Source organism: Dendrobium catenatum, unplaced genomic scaffold (genome assembly GCF_001605985.2).
Source record: "Dendrobium catenatum unplaced genomic scaffold, ASM160598v2 fragScaff_scaffold_464, whole genome shotgun sequence".
Classification (NCBI taxonomy): Eukaryota; Viridiplantae; Streptophyta; class Magnoliopsida; order Asparagales; family Orchidaceae; genus Dendrobium; species Dendrobium catenatum.
The window spans coordinates 547,251-558,981 of record NW_021318926.1 but is presented as its reverse complement, the minus strand read 5'-3'; the positions used below and the strand labels follow the sequence as shown (position 1 = coordinate 558,981).

Sequence of the window (11,731 nt, the reverse complement as noted above, 5' to 3'; positions counted from 1 at the left end):
CATGAGTGGCTTGATCCTCTCTTTTATCTACTTTGTTGAAGATAGAAATTGGCATAATAATTATGCTTGATCTGTATCACACAAAGCTGTACAACAGAACTTATCTTAGATTATTAAAGGAATGGTGAATTTACTAGGATATTTCAGTTTTTTAGGATTTTTTTTAAAATTATAGCATTACACTTTTTGGTTAATGCTATAATCTCAAAGTCAACTAACTTCCTTTTATTGTTCAAAATATCTTTCTTGAACTTAGCATATTTGTGCATCTACTCTAAGGCTTCAAAGATAGGTATGTTAATAGTTAATTTCTTGAACACTTCTAACAACCTAGAGAATTGTTTATCAAGATTTTGTTTGATCAAACTATAAGAAAAGGGTAGTGGTGGTCTCTCTACAACGTTACTAATTTGTCTCTATATTTCTTTAAGAGGTTTAATTTGTTCAATAGCGAGTTTAATCCCTAAAAGTTCTTCCGCACCACTATCTTTTAAGGTGGAGCTCTTTCCTTATATGGCTCTCCTAAATCTCTCCCACTCCTAAGTTGTATATTTTTATATTTTCTTCTAATTTCAGATTATTTATCAACCTAGCAAGATATCCTATAAGATCTTCTATTTTGTTAAGGGTTGTACATTGATCCTGTAGTTAAATTCCCAATTGCTTAATAACAACTTCGAATGGTATTTTCCCATTCTGAACATGATTATTTTGGTTAGAAGCTAAAGGAGATGTTGTGCTGCAGTAATGTTCACTGTTATGGAACTTATACGTCTAGGAGCACCAGCAAAGCTAGGGTAATTATTATACCTTTGTGGTCTAACTCTAATTCTTATAGTATGCAACTTCTTCGAAATTGCATCAACTTGAGCAGTAAGAATTAACAATGCATATGATTCATAAACTATAGCTACTCTTATAGGATTCACTTTATTTTCTTACCACTAATAATTAATTATAGCCATTTTTATGTTAGCTCATATGCTTCCTCAAATGAGTTCGACATTGAAGATCCTCCACTTGCAATATCTATAATTGATCTAAAGGATCATACTAATCCACTATAAAAGGTCTAAATAACCAACCAATTGGTAAGGCATGGTGAGGGCATTTCTTAAGCATTCTCTTAAATCTCTCCCAACTTTCATAAATTGATTCTCCCTCAAACTAGATAAAAGATGTGATATTATTTTTAAATTTGGAAATTTTTTAAGGTTAAAAATACTTAGCTAGGAATTTAGGTTCCAACTCATTACAAGTGGTTATAGAGCCTATGGGCAAAAAGTTCAACCACATCTTAATCTTATCTCTTAGACAAAATGAGAATAATCTAAGTCTAATACCATCACCATTAACACTATTATACTTAAATGTTGCATAGATTTCTAGGAAACTAGTTAAGGGTAAATTGGGATATTTATATAAGCTATAAATTTTGAATAACATGAATTATAATAGGTTTTAGTTCAAAGTTATTTACCTGGATAGCAGGTCTATTGATAATCTAATGGATTCCTTCAACTACATGTACAACATACTCCTTCAGAGGTTTATAATGGTCTTGATCTTTTCCTTGGTTAGATATCTTTAAAATATTTTTGAATTTAAAAATTTCATATAAGGGTTCTTTCTATTTCAGGGTTAAAGGTTAAAAATATGGGCTCCTTACTAAATCAACATTGATGAAATAATTAAAATAAAAATATAAGATAAATAATCAATAAATACATTTTAAATTTTCTTCGAAATTTTTACCAAACAAAAAATATATGATACAAGTAGGTCTAAACATGTTTTTTTTTTAATAATATAGCCAAACTTGCAATACATACGTTACTTCCTAACAAAGATGCCAAAAACTTGATGGGGCTTTTCAGAGAGCTAATATATGATTTATTAAGTTTGAAATATGCTTAGATTTTTTAATATAAAATTAGAAAAAGCCCACTATATTACTTAAGTATACATTTCAAGTCAAATAAAAAAGTAAAGGATTAGAGTGTTCAACCCACAAGGAAGTGTTTTGCTTAATTACAACATAACTAGTATTGCTTTCTTCAAATGCACTTCTTATCCTACTAAAAATGAAAATGATATTTAGAGTTTTTGTCACTAAAAGAAAATAAAAACTTAGAAAAGGATTTTTATAATAATGAAATTAAAGTATTCTGGACTAATGAAGATGAAAAACATAGTTTTTCAAATAGACTCTTAATTATAGAAGTGGATCAAAGCATATGCACCACTAGATCTTTGTCGAGCTTTTAGAGGTGAGATAAAAAAGGTTTATGGCCTTCCTATAGTTTTGTTATCTCTATAGAATCTAGAATATTCAAACATCTTATATCTAAGCATGTCAACATTCCATTTCAATATTCCTAATTATTCTAATATTCCTTCATTGAGTTTATACATCAAACCAGTTTAGGCACCACAATGATTGACAAGGTTGCATTGATGCGGTGTAAAATTGACTAGTTCCATTGTGTTGTAATGTTGGTTCCACTACAGTGTTGGATAATATGGCACTATTACGGATTGAAACAATGTCTTTTTGCTCAGTCAGCATAACTCTTCATTTTTTACGACTACTCCATCATAGTGCTAAAAACATTTAGCACTGTAACACTGGAATTAGGAATCCCATTCTGAAGCATTGAATGGTATGGCACTCAGCATGAATTTTCTTGAGGCTCCATTATTGTGGAGCAAATTTTGAGTGCAGTGATGTTGACTATGTTATCATTGCAATGCTTGCATATAAAGAAGATGGTGCAGCATCTGAAAAAGATCCCTTGATGTGAATGTTGTATTCACTGCAGTGTAATATGAATTGGCATTTTGGTGCTGATCAACATTGGTAATGTTTATCATTTTTCAAACATTTTTTGGTACAAAACACAAATAAAATAGTACATTTTCACTGCTTTTAATTATAATAAATAATACTCAATTTACACTTAATAATATTCCATAAATTTAATAACTTATAAACTATAACAACTCAAAATTTGTAAGATTTTCATTATTGGTTTGACTACATCATTACTAGTAGAAGTTTAGAAGATTGTTGAAATTGAATTCCTAAATTGGTTCAACAATATAGGATATTCTTCAACTTGCCATTTCAACTTAATTCTTAGAATAAATTAGCATAGTAAAATTGATAATAACATATCTATATTTACTAAACCAATCAGGTCATAACTAAAGCCATCGATGTGTAAGACCAAAGACTATTGGATCAAGTTTGGGGACCAATGAGAGTAGTGAAAAAATGGAAAATTTTTGTGTTCAATGGTTACAAATTATAAACCAAATCTTGGTGTGAAGGTCAGAATATCAAGAAATATAATGTTTGTATAAGAAGGGATAGTCATAAAGTGATGACTTAGAGTATTATGGGGTCTTACAGGAAGTTTTATAGTTCAAATTTTTGAGTGACAGAAATAAATTGTTTCTCTTTAATTATGTTTGGTCTGATCAAGAGCAAAACATAGGTGTGAGAGTATATCCATTTTATGGTATGACAAAACTAAAGCGGGGTAAGCTATATACAAACTTTGACCTAATTATCATTATTAGCAAGGTAATCCAAGTCTGCTTTGCTACTATCTAGGTATATTGCACTACAGGAAAGTAGCATGTTACCGGTAGGCAAAATCCACCAAAAAAATGCATAAAATCTATTGGAAATATTCATTTTCATCAAATTTATGGTGGAAAAATTATTTGATGGTAAATCACACGTTGAAAAAATGTTATTGTTGCAAAATATTTTGCCAAAAAAATTTCTAGCAAAATTCTGGTGAAAAATTCATCGGACATATTTCCAGCGGATATAAACTCTGTGGGAAAACAAAAAAAAACAAAAATAAAATTATAAACCCAGCTGGCCTGCCATGCTAGTATCCCGCCCCGCGCGACCAAAATTTTGCTAGAAATGGAATTTACTTATATAATTTTGACAGAAAATTTTAAGATGTGCTTAAAATGGAATTAACTTTGACAACACATACACATGGAATTAATTTACAATGAAAACACATGGAATTAATTTTGACAGAAAATTTTAAGATGTGCTTAGAATGGAATTTACTTATATAATAGTTGAAAAGGAAAAATTGTAATAACTCAAATATTTGAAATAACTTTTCATGAAAAATATGAAACCCGGTTGACTCCCTCACTTGATTGTTTGGACCGGAAGAAATTTAAAGAGAGGAAGAGGAGAGAGGAGCGAGAAAGCTTTTAGGTCATATTTGTTAGTCATTCCTATTACATATTTTTTTCTATTCATTATAAGTGACTAAGCTCATAATTTTATTTTTAATTATTTTGATTTCTAAAAATTTTATCTCTCTTAAATTTATCAAAAATGCATTATCTCTAGATTCCATAACTTTTCACCATGCAAGTTTAAATATATTATGGATTTAAACATTCTAAATGATTTGATGTGAGCTTATTGTATTTTAAATGAAGTAATGAATAATATTAGATACATGATATGATAAATCCACATGATACCCTACTGATCTACTTGATTTACTGATTGGGAGTCACAAGGAGTTGGAGGTTGATTGGGAGTTATAAGAAACTGGGGCGAATGATTCACGTGATTCAACGGTAGTTATGAGGATTACATTAATTGGGAGTTATAAAAGGATATTTATTTGGAGTCATAAATGTAGGATAAAGATTAACTTATGATATACTTATTGAATATCTGAATATTGATACTAACACTACAATGAAAATTGTACTTATATAGTGACTAAAACTAATACTATTTTCTGTCATTATCACCATTTAATATTATTGGTTAGTACTATTGACTTTTATTTCTATTGTGCCTAATAATGTAATGGATTAAGATGTGATGAAATGTAGAAGGATAAATTGATAATGATAATTAGTATAAATATCAATACATAAATTTCTTTATATGATTTATAGTTAGTATATTTTTCTCTTTTATCTTGCAGTTATTTTATTTGTAAGATTTTAGTTATTGGGCTATATACTTATTACGTGGTTTTATATATTTGGTAAGTATGATATGATATGGTGTTCCAAACAAGACAAAATTGTAATTATATTTTTTTACTATTTATTGATAAGCTCTAGTTAAATATTTAAAATGATAGCACATGTAATTCTTCTAATATAGATCATCTAGTGTGACAAAATGGTATCAAAGCAATGGTTATTAGAAGAATTGAAATTTAACTAAAGCTTATGAGTAGAATAAAGAAGTAAATTTTTATTTATAATTAGTTTATTTGAGTTTAAAATTTTATTTGGAGTATACTCTCTCTCTCTCTCTCTAACTGATATAGAAATATTGAGGATGACAATGTTTGAAGGTGGGGAGATTAGAACAAGTTAGATATATGAAATAAATTTTCTTAAAAATTTTGAAAATTCTGAGGTAGAGTGCTTCAGCACTGATATAGTAAGCAATACGACTCTAGGCCACTGACTCCCTCACTTATTTGTTTGTCTTGGTAGAAATTAAAAGAGGGAAGAAGTGAGGAGAGAGAAAAGCCTTTGGATCATATTTGTTAATCATTCTTATTATAGATTTTGTTCTATTCATTGTAACTTACTAAACTCTTACTTTTTTTAATGATTTTTATTTTATAAAAAATGCATTATCTCCTAATTCATAATATTTCACCGTACATGTTTTAATATATTATATATTTGATCCTTCTAAATGATTTGAAATAATTTTATTATATTTTAAATAAAGTAATGAATAATATTAAATACATGATATAATAGCTCAACTTGATACCTATTGATTAACATGATTCATAGATTGGGAGTCTTAAGGAGTTGCAGATTGATTGAAAGTTATAAGGAGTCTGGGTGACTAATTCACGTAATTAAAGGGGTGTTATAAGGAGTATATTAATTGGGCATTATATAGGGAGAGTGATTTGGATTCATAAGTGCATGAGCATAATACTGTTAAGATCTACTCATTAAATATCTGAATACTGATATTGTCACTTCTATGAACACTATAATGATATTATGACTGACATTATTTCTATTTTTTTATCAATGTCACTATTTAACATTATTGGTTAGTACTATTGATTGTTACGACTACTGTGATTGATAATATAATAGATTGAGATGTGATACACTATAGAAGGATAAAATTATATAGATAATTAGTATAGACAATGATGCATATATTTATTTATATGATTTATAACATATTATTCTATTTTATCTTTCATTAATTTAAATTGTAAGTTTTTTATTATTTGCTAGGCTATGGGCTCATTATGTGGTTTTACATATTTTCAGGTAAGGATAAATATTTCTGACTACCATTCATTGGAAAGCTCTAGTTAAATAATTATAATGAAAGATAGATGTAATTATTTCAATATTGATCATGGAGTGTGACATAAGAGTGATTAGCTATATGATAAGATAAATAATTTATGAGATACACTAGAGTAAGTGCGGCATCAACCCAGAATGAAAGAGAAAGTTTGGTCTCAAGTAATAATGTACAAGCTATCTCTACTATATGCCAATGCTTATTCTTAGCAAGTCTATTCTATTTGGGAGTATAAGGATAGGATATTTGATGAACAATACCACATTCACACAAAAACTTATGCAAGAAATAAGCATCATATTCTCCACCAACATGAGAACGTACATATTTTATTTGTTTATTGAGTTGATGTTCAATAAACATTTTAAAATGAATAAAAGTAAAAGTTGATTCATATTTGTGACAAAGTGTATATATCTAGAAAAAAATGGAAAAAATAATCCACAAAAATTATATGGTATTTAAAACCTTGCATTGATAAGATAGGGGAAGAACCCCACACATTGGTATGAATTAATTTTAGTGGATGAGATGAATAGGAGTAGAACTATGAAAGGGAAGCTGGTGGCTTTTTGCATGTGCACAAGAATTATAATAAGATACTTTAGAAGAAGTGAAACTAGAAATTGGAAACATTTAAAAATCTGAAGTTTTATGGCAACATATAGATGAGGAAGCCGACTATAACAGGATGAGGAAGCAACTACATCAAGAAATGTAGAGTTAGGTGAAGATGATGTAGAAGTTGCAAGAATTACATAAAGTCCATTTTGATAGGGAACTTGAAGAAGAGTTCATTGGTCATCTTATCCTTGATCGAATATCGATTAGCATAAAAAATAATGGAGCAAAAATAATACGACACTAATTTGTTTATGGAGATCAAATTTTGAGATAATTTAGAAACAAAATGAAGGGAATTTAAACAAAGATTGCAGGAAGGTGTTGGAAATAATCCTTGTTTAATGTGAGTGATCAAAAGAAGATCACCATTGCTAACCAACACCAATTGTGTACGTTTATACGGTTTGGGTTTTAGAATTTGAGTGGGCTCGAAGGTGATATGAGATGTAGATCCAGATCAAGAAGACAATCCTCAACAACAGGAGGAGTCTCAGTAAAGAGTGCTGGAGAAGAAGAATTCTAAGAGCTAAAATAACATCTTTAATAGCATTTTAGAGCAGGGTGTCCAAATTTTTTACAAATTTTACAAGTAATCAGAGTAGAAGAATTGTGTGAGCCTCATGATGTAGCTGACATTCCGTGTGCCGATCGAGAAGAAAAAAATTCCTCATGAGAAACATCCATAGCTTACACCACAAATAACATAGAAGGCTTAATGTTGGTCGAAATGAACATGGACATGATAATCTCGAGTAAGCTCAGTATCTCAATTATGTTATTTACTATCGAGAAAGTGATAGAAATCATTAAAACTATGCGGCTAAAGGTTAGTCCTAATGGCCATTTTGAACGTTTGATACAAACTAGGATGACCATTCAATGTATATAAAATAATATCTTTATCAGGTAAAGGAAAATTAGAGGATCTAATAAATCAACCTTTCTTTTAATCTCAGATAAATATTGCATCATGGATTTATCCTTCATAAAGAGATGATGTAACCCATTCTTGAGGTTAAGTATGCAATAGCATATGGTTCATTGCAGGCATTTTCATACAGTATTCCAAATGTCCATACATGGTTCATGATTAAGAGCATAAGGAAGAAAGGTTAAAGAGATAGTTGAATAGAGAACCACTATATGGTTTTAATCAATTAAGTGCTAGGCAAGAAAATGGGGAATTGGAAGAACCTATCCATTATAAGAAATAAGGTGTTTTGATTGCTCCGATGTTGAACCATGCAAAAAATCATTAAAACTATTAGTAATAAACAATTTTAAAATAAGAGAGCTCCATAGTGGATAATTTTTATAAGTGAGTTGAATGTTAAGAATGGATTTAATATTTTCATAAGAATTTTAATTTGGGGAGAAACAAAAACCTATTATAGAGAGCTAACAACCTTCTCGAAACCTGATACCTGATGCCATGTAGAATCAAATGTACAGAATACAGGGAAGTGAGACAATAGAGAGCTACAAGTGTTAAAGTAAAAGTATTTCCTTTCATTACTTTTTGTAGTACAAATAAGCAACATATATATAAACAAAAGGAAGTACTATATTAAATAGAAAGAAGTATAAGATAAAGCAATTAATAATCAACGGTTATGATACCGTGAGTTAAAAAAGCAAATGGAAGTAGTGTTATGGGATGCATGTACACCTTGCTAAGTAATTATTACACGCAAAGTCTATATGTAGCTCTACATCCGGACACTAATGAAATTATTACATACTTATTTTACACATGGATTTCTAATATAAATTTTTTCTAGCTCATGACTCATTGACCCACCCCAAAAAAAATATTTGACAATCATTTTTAAGAAAATAACTAACAAAAAGTCCCCAAATTTTAGTGTACCAAAATTTTCAAGTTTTAGCAGAATAAACTTTTGATACTAAGAAAGACAAATGAGAAATAGGCAATGAGAGCATGTTGCATTTTTAAGGAGATAATGTGTTGTTGATTTAACTTATCAAAAAATTTGAAACTCCTCCCAAATTTTACTATTTTCCCTGTAAATGTATATTTTACTGAGCTTAGTGTTTTCAACAGAGAAAACTATTATATAAGCAACTACAACAAAAAAAGTTTTTACAATCAAGGTAGATCAAGTTCTCAAACACGCCTAAATACTTTTATGAATTTTTTTTAAGAATGTATACTTCTATTATCTATATATTAAATGCCCCAAAGAGGAATGCTTCTATAAAAAACATATGTAAAATTTTATAAACAATAATTTTTTTTTTCAAAATTTTAGTTATTCTTTTATTTTTTGAACTTGTATGATGCAGTTTGCATGGAAGACAAATTACTTTTAAAATGTATTTTTTTTTCCGATAGACTGTGTATTTATGGTGTATTGACGTGTATTGCATTTTAAAAGTTAGGTTACAAATATATAAATGGTTTCTTTGATATTTTTGTTCATTTTGTGATGCTTTTTGAACTTGTATGTTATGTTTATAGAGGATAAATTTTGTTAATTATATTTTTCCTGATACATACTATGTATTAACTGTGTATTTAGTGTATATTGCATTTTAAAAGTTAGCATCCGAATGGTTTATGTGGTATTTTTATTTATTGAGTGTATATTGAGTGTGTAATGAGTATGTATTAAGTGTGTATTGACTATTTATTGAGTGTGCACTTAATGTGTACTAAGTGTGTATTAAGTGTGCATTGAGTGTTTTTAATTATATATTGAGCGTGCATTCATTTTTTATTCAATGTGTATTAACTGAGTTTTGAGTGTGTTTTGACTATGTGTTGACTATATAATGACTATCTATTGAGTTTGAATTAAGTGTATATTGAATATGTATTGGGTGTCTATTGAGTGTGTATGGATTGTGTATTGATTGTATATTGACTGTATAAAATATTTATTCACTTTATATTTAGTGTGTATTGAGAGTTTATTATGTGTGTATTGACTATGTATTGAATTTGTTTTGATTGTGTATATAGTATGTATTGAGTGTGTATTTACTATATAATGAGTGTGTTTTTAGTATGTATTAAATGTGTATTTATTGTATACACTACAGGAAATTCAGCTATTTTCGACGAGTTTTTTCGGCAGTTTACCTGGTAATATCGGCAATTCTGAAAAAACCTGGCGGCTTTTCGGCGGTTATAAAGCCGACGGAAAAAACGGCGTCGAAAATCATTGCCAGCGGTGTTTTTCCAACGATTTATTTCCCCTATGGCTTTCTGGCTACCTATGCCGCCGGTTATCACCGGAGTTATTACCGGTGGCTTCCGACCGTCCAACCGCCAAAAAATATTCCGGCAGCTAACTAGCGGTCCATGCCGACATCATTGTCGACGATTGTAGCCACCGACGTATCGACAAACAACTGTCGGACAGTGTCGGTAAACCTCTGGTTATAGTTTTTTCAGCTCCACTTGGATCAAAAAATGTTGAGGTGGATGAACTGCCCTCATAAGCATATCCTTGCGATCCCAAGCCATATACCCTCCTCCTCTATCTTCCTCCAATAACATCTGACCATGTATGATACTCAGACATTTGGGTCGATCCTAAATATGATCTCTCATCAGTGGACTGCCGACTTTCCCGATCTTGTACAAATCATCCTGCGAGAATAAATCCATAAAATATATTAATATTACAATTAGTTTTATTAAAATAAATTTTTATTCCCAATCTCCAAAAAATCATAGTCATATGAGCCTTCTTAGCCTTTTCATAAACCCACAAATGGTTAGCTTGATATTGATGAGTTCTTTTATGCAACTCCAGTGGTGTTGGCTCCTAACCAATGTACTCTTTCTGAAAATATAAGATATAGTTATAATAACATATATATATATTTAATAAACTAATTTAAAACTCTTACCAGTCGTCGCCTATGTTTCGTATGAGGTACCGATCCACCAGTATGAAGAGAGCTTCCTAAACCACCAAAGTCAGATGCTCTGTTCTGCTTATTCTTCTCTCTCATTTTTACAAACCTAGGGGTCGCCCAAGCACTACTCAAATCAGCCCAAACGCCCTATCCAATCCAATTAGGATGCTGCTCGGACTTTCTAATGTCCGTGAACATGTCCCTGAGACAGGTCGCTCCTCTTCTCTCAAAATTTATTCTGATCCTTGTACTGTGCTCAGGCAACCACCTAAATTCTTTATGTAAATATTTAGGCAATAACAAAAAGATTAGTACAAATTAAATCACATATTTGAAATCATACCAAAAAAAATATATCTGAAATTCTCAAAACTATATATCTCTAACCAGCTTTGGGATCTTCTTCCAAGATAAGTAAGGAGCATCATATTTATTCTTTATAATATCCCTGATCATATTTATAGGTGGCCTTGAAGGATTGAAGCTGCATATTACTTTTTTTGTCAATAACATATAATATATCAAAATACAAACAACTTAATAACATAAACTGAACTTACTTATCACCCTCATGCTCAATGTATTGACGCTTATCTGTTGCAGCTGCATGATCGCTAGCGCCAACCTCTGGTGGTCTAGATTGTCCACCCTGTTCATGCTGTACCGAATAAGCATAGTAATAAGGGTAGTGGTAAGGAGGGCGAGGACCAGTGGATGGACCTACTGCCTGTGATGATGGTGGAGGGTAATATGGATAGAATGGAGATGCATATGTCTGATCTGGAGAGGGGTAGTGAGGACTCGTCGAGGGAGGAGGAAAGTGGCCAGGGAAGTATGGAGGTACAACTG

At 30.4% G+C, this 11,731-nt stretch overlaps 1 non-coding gene across 1 annotated transcript; it reads left to right on the top strand.

Annotated features, from left to right (window-relative positions):
- Positions 1-1,093: 1,093 nt before the first annotated feature.
- LOC114579525 lies at positions 1,094-1,200 on the top strand. Its single transcript, XR_003700559.1, has one exon. It is a non-coding gene; the product is annotated as a small nucleolar RNA R71 (small nucleolar RNA).
- Positions 1,201-11,731: the final 10,531 nt, after the last annotated feature.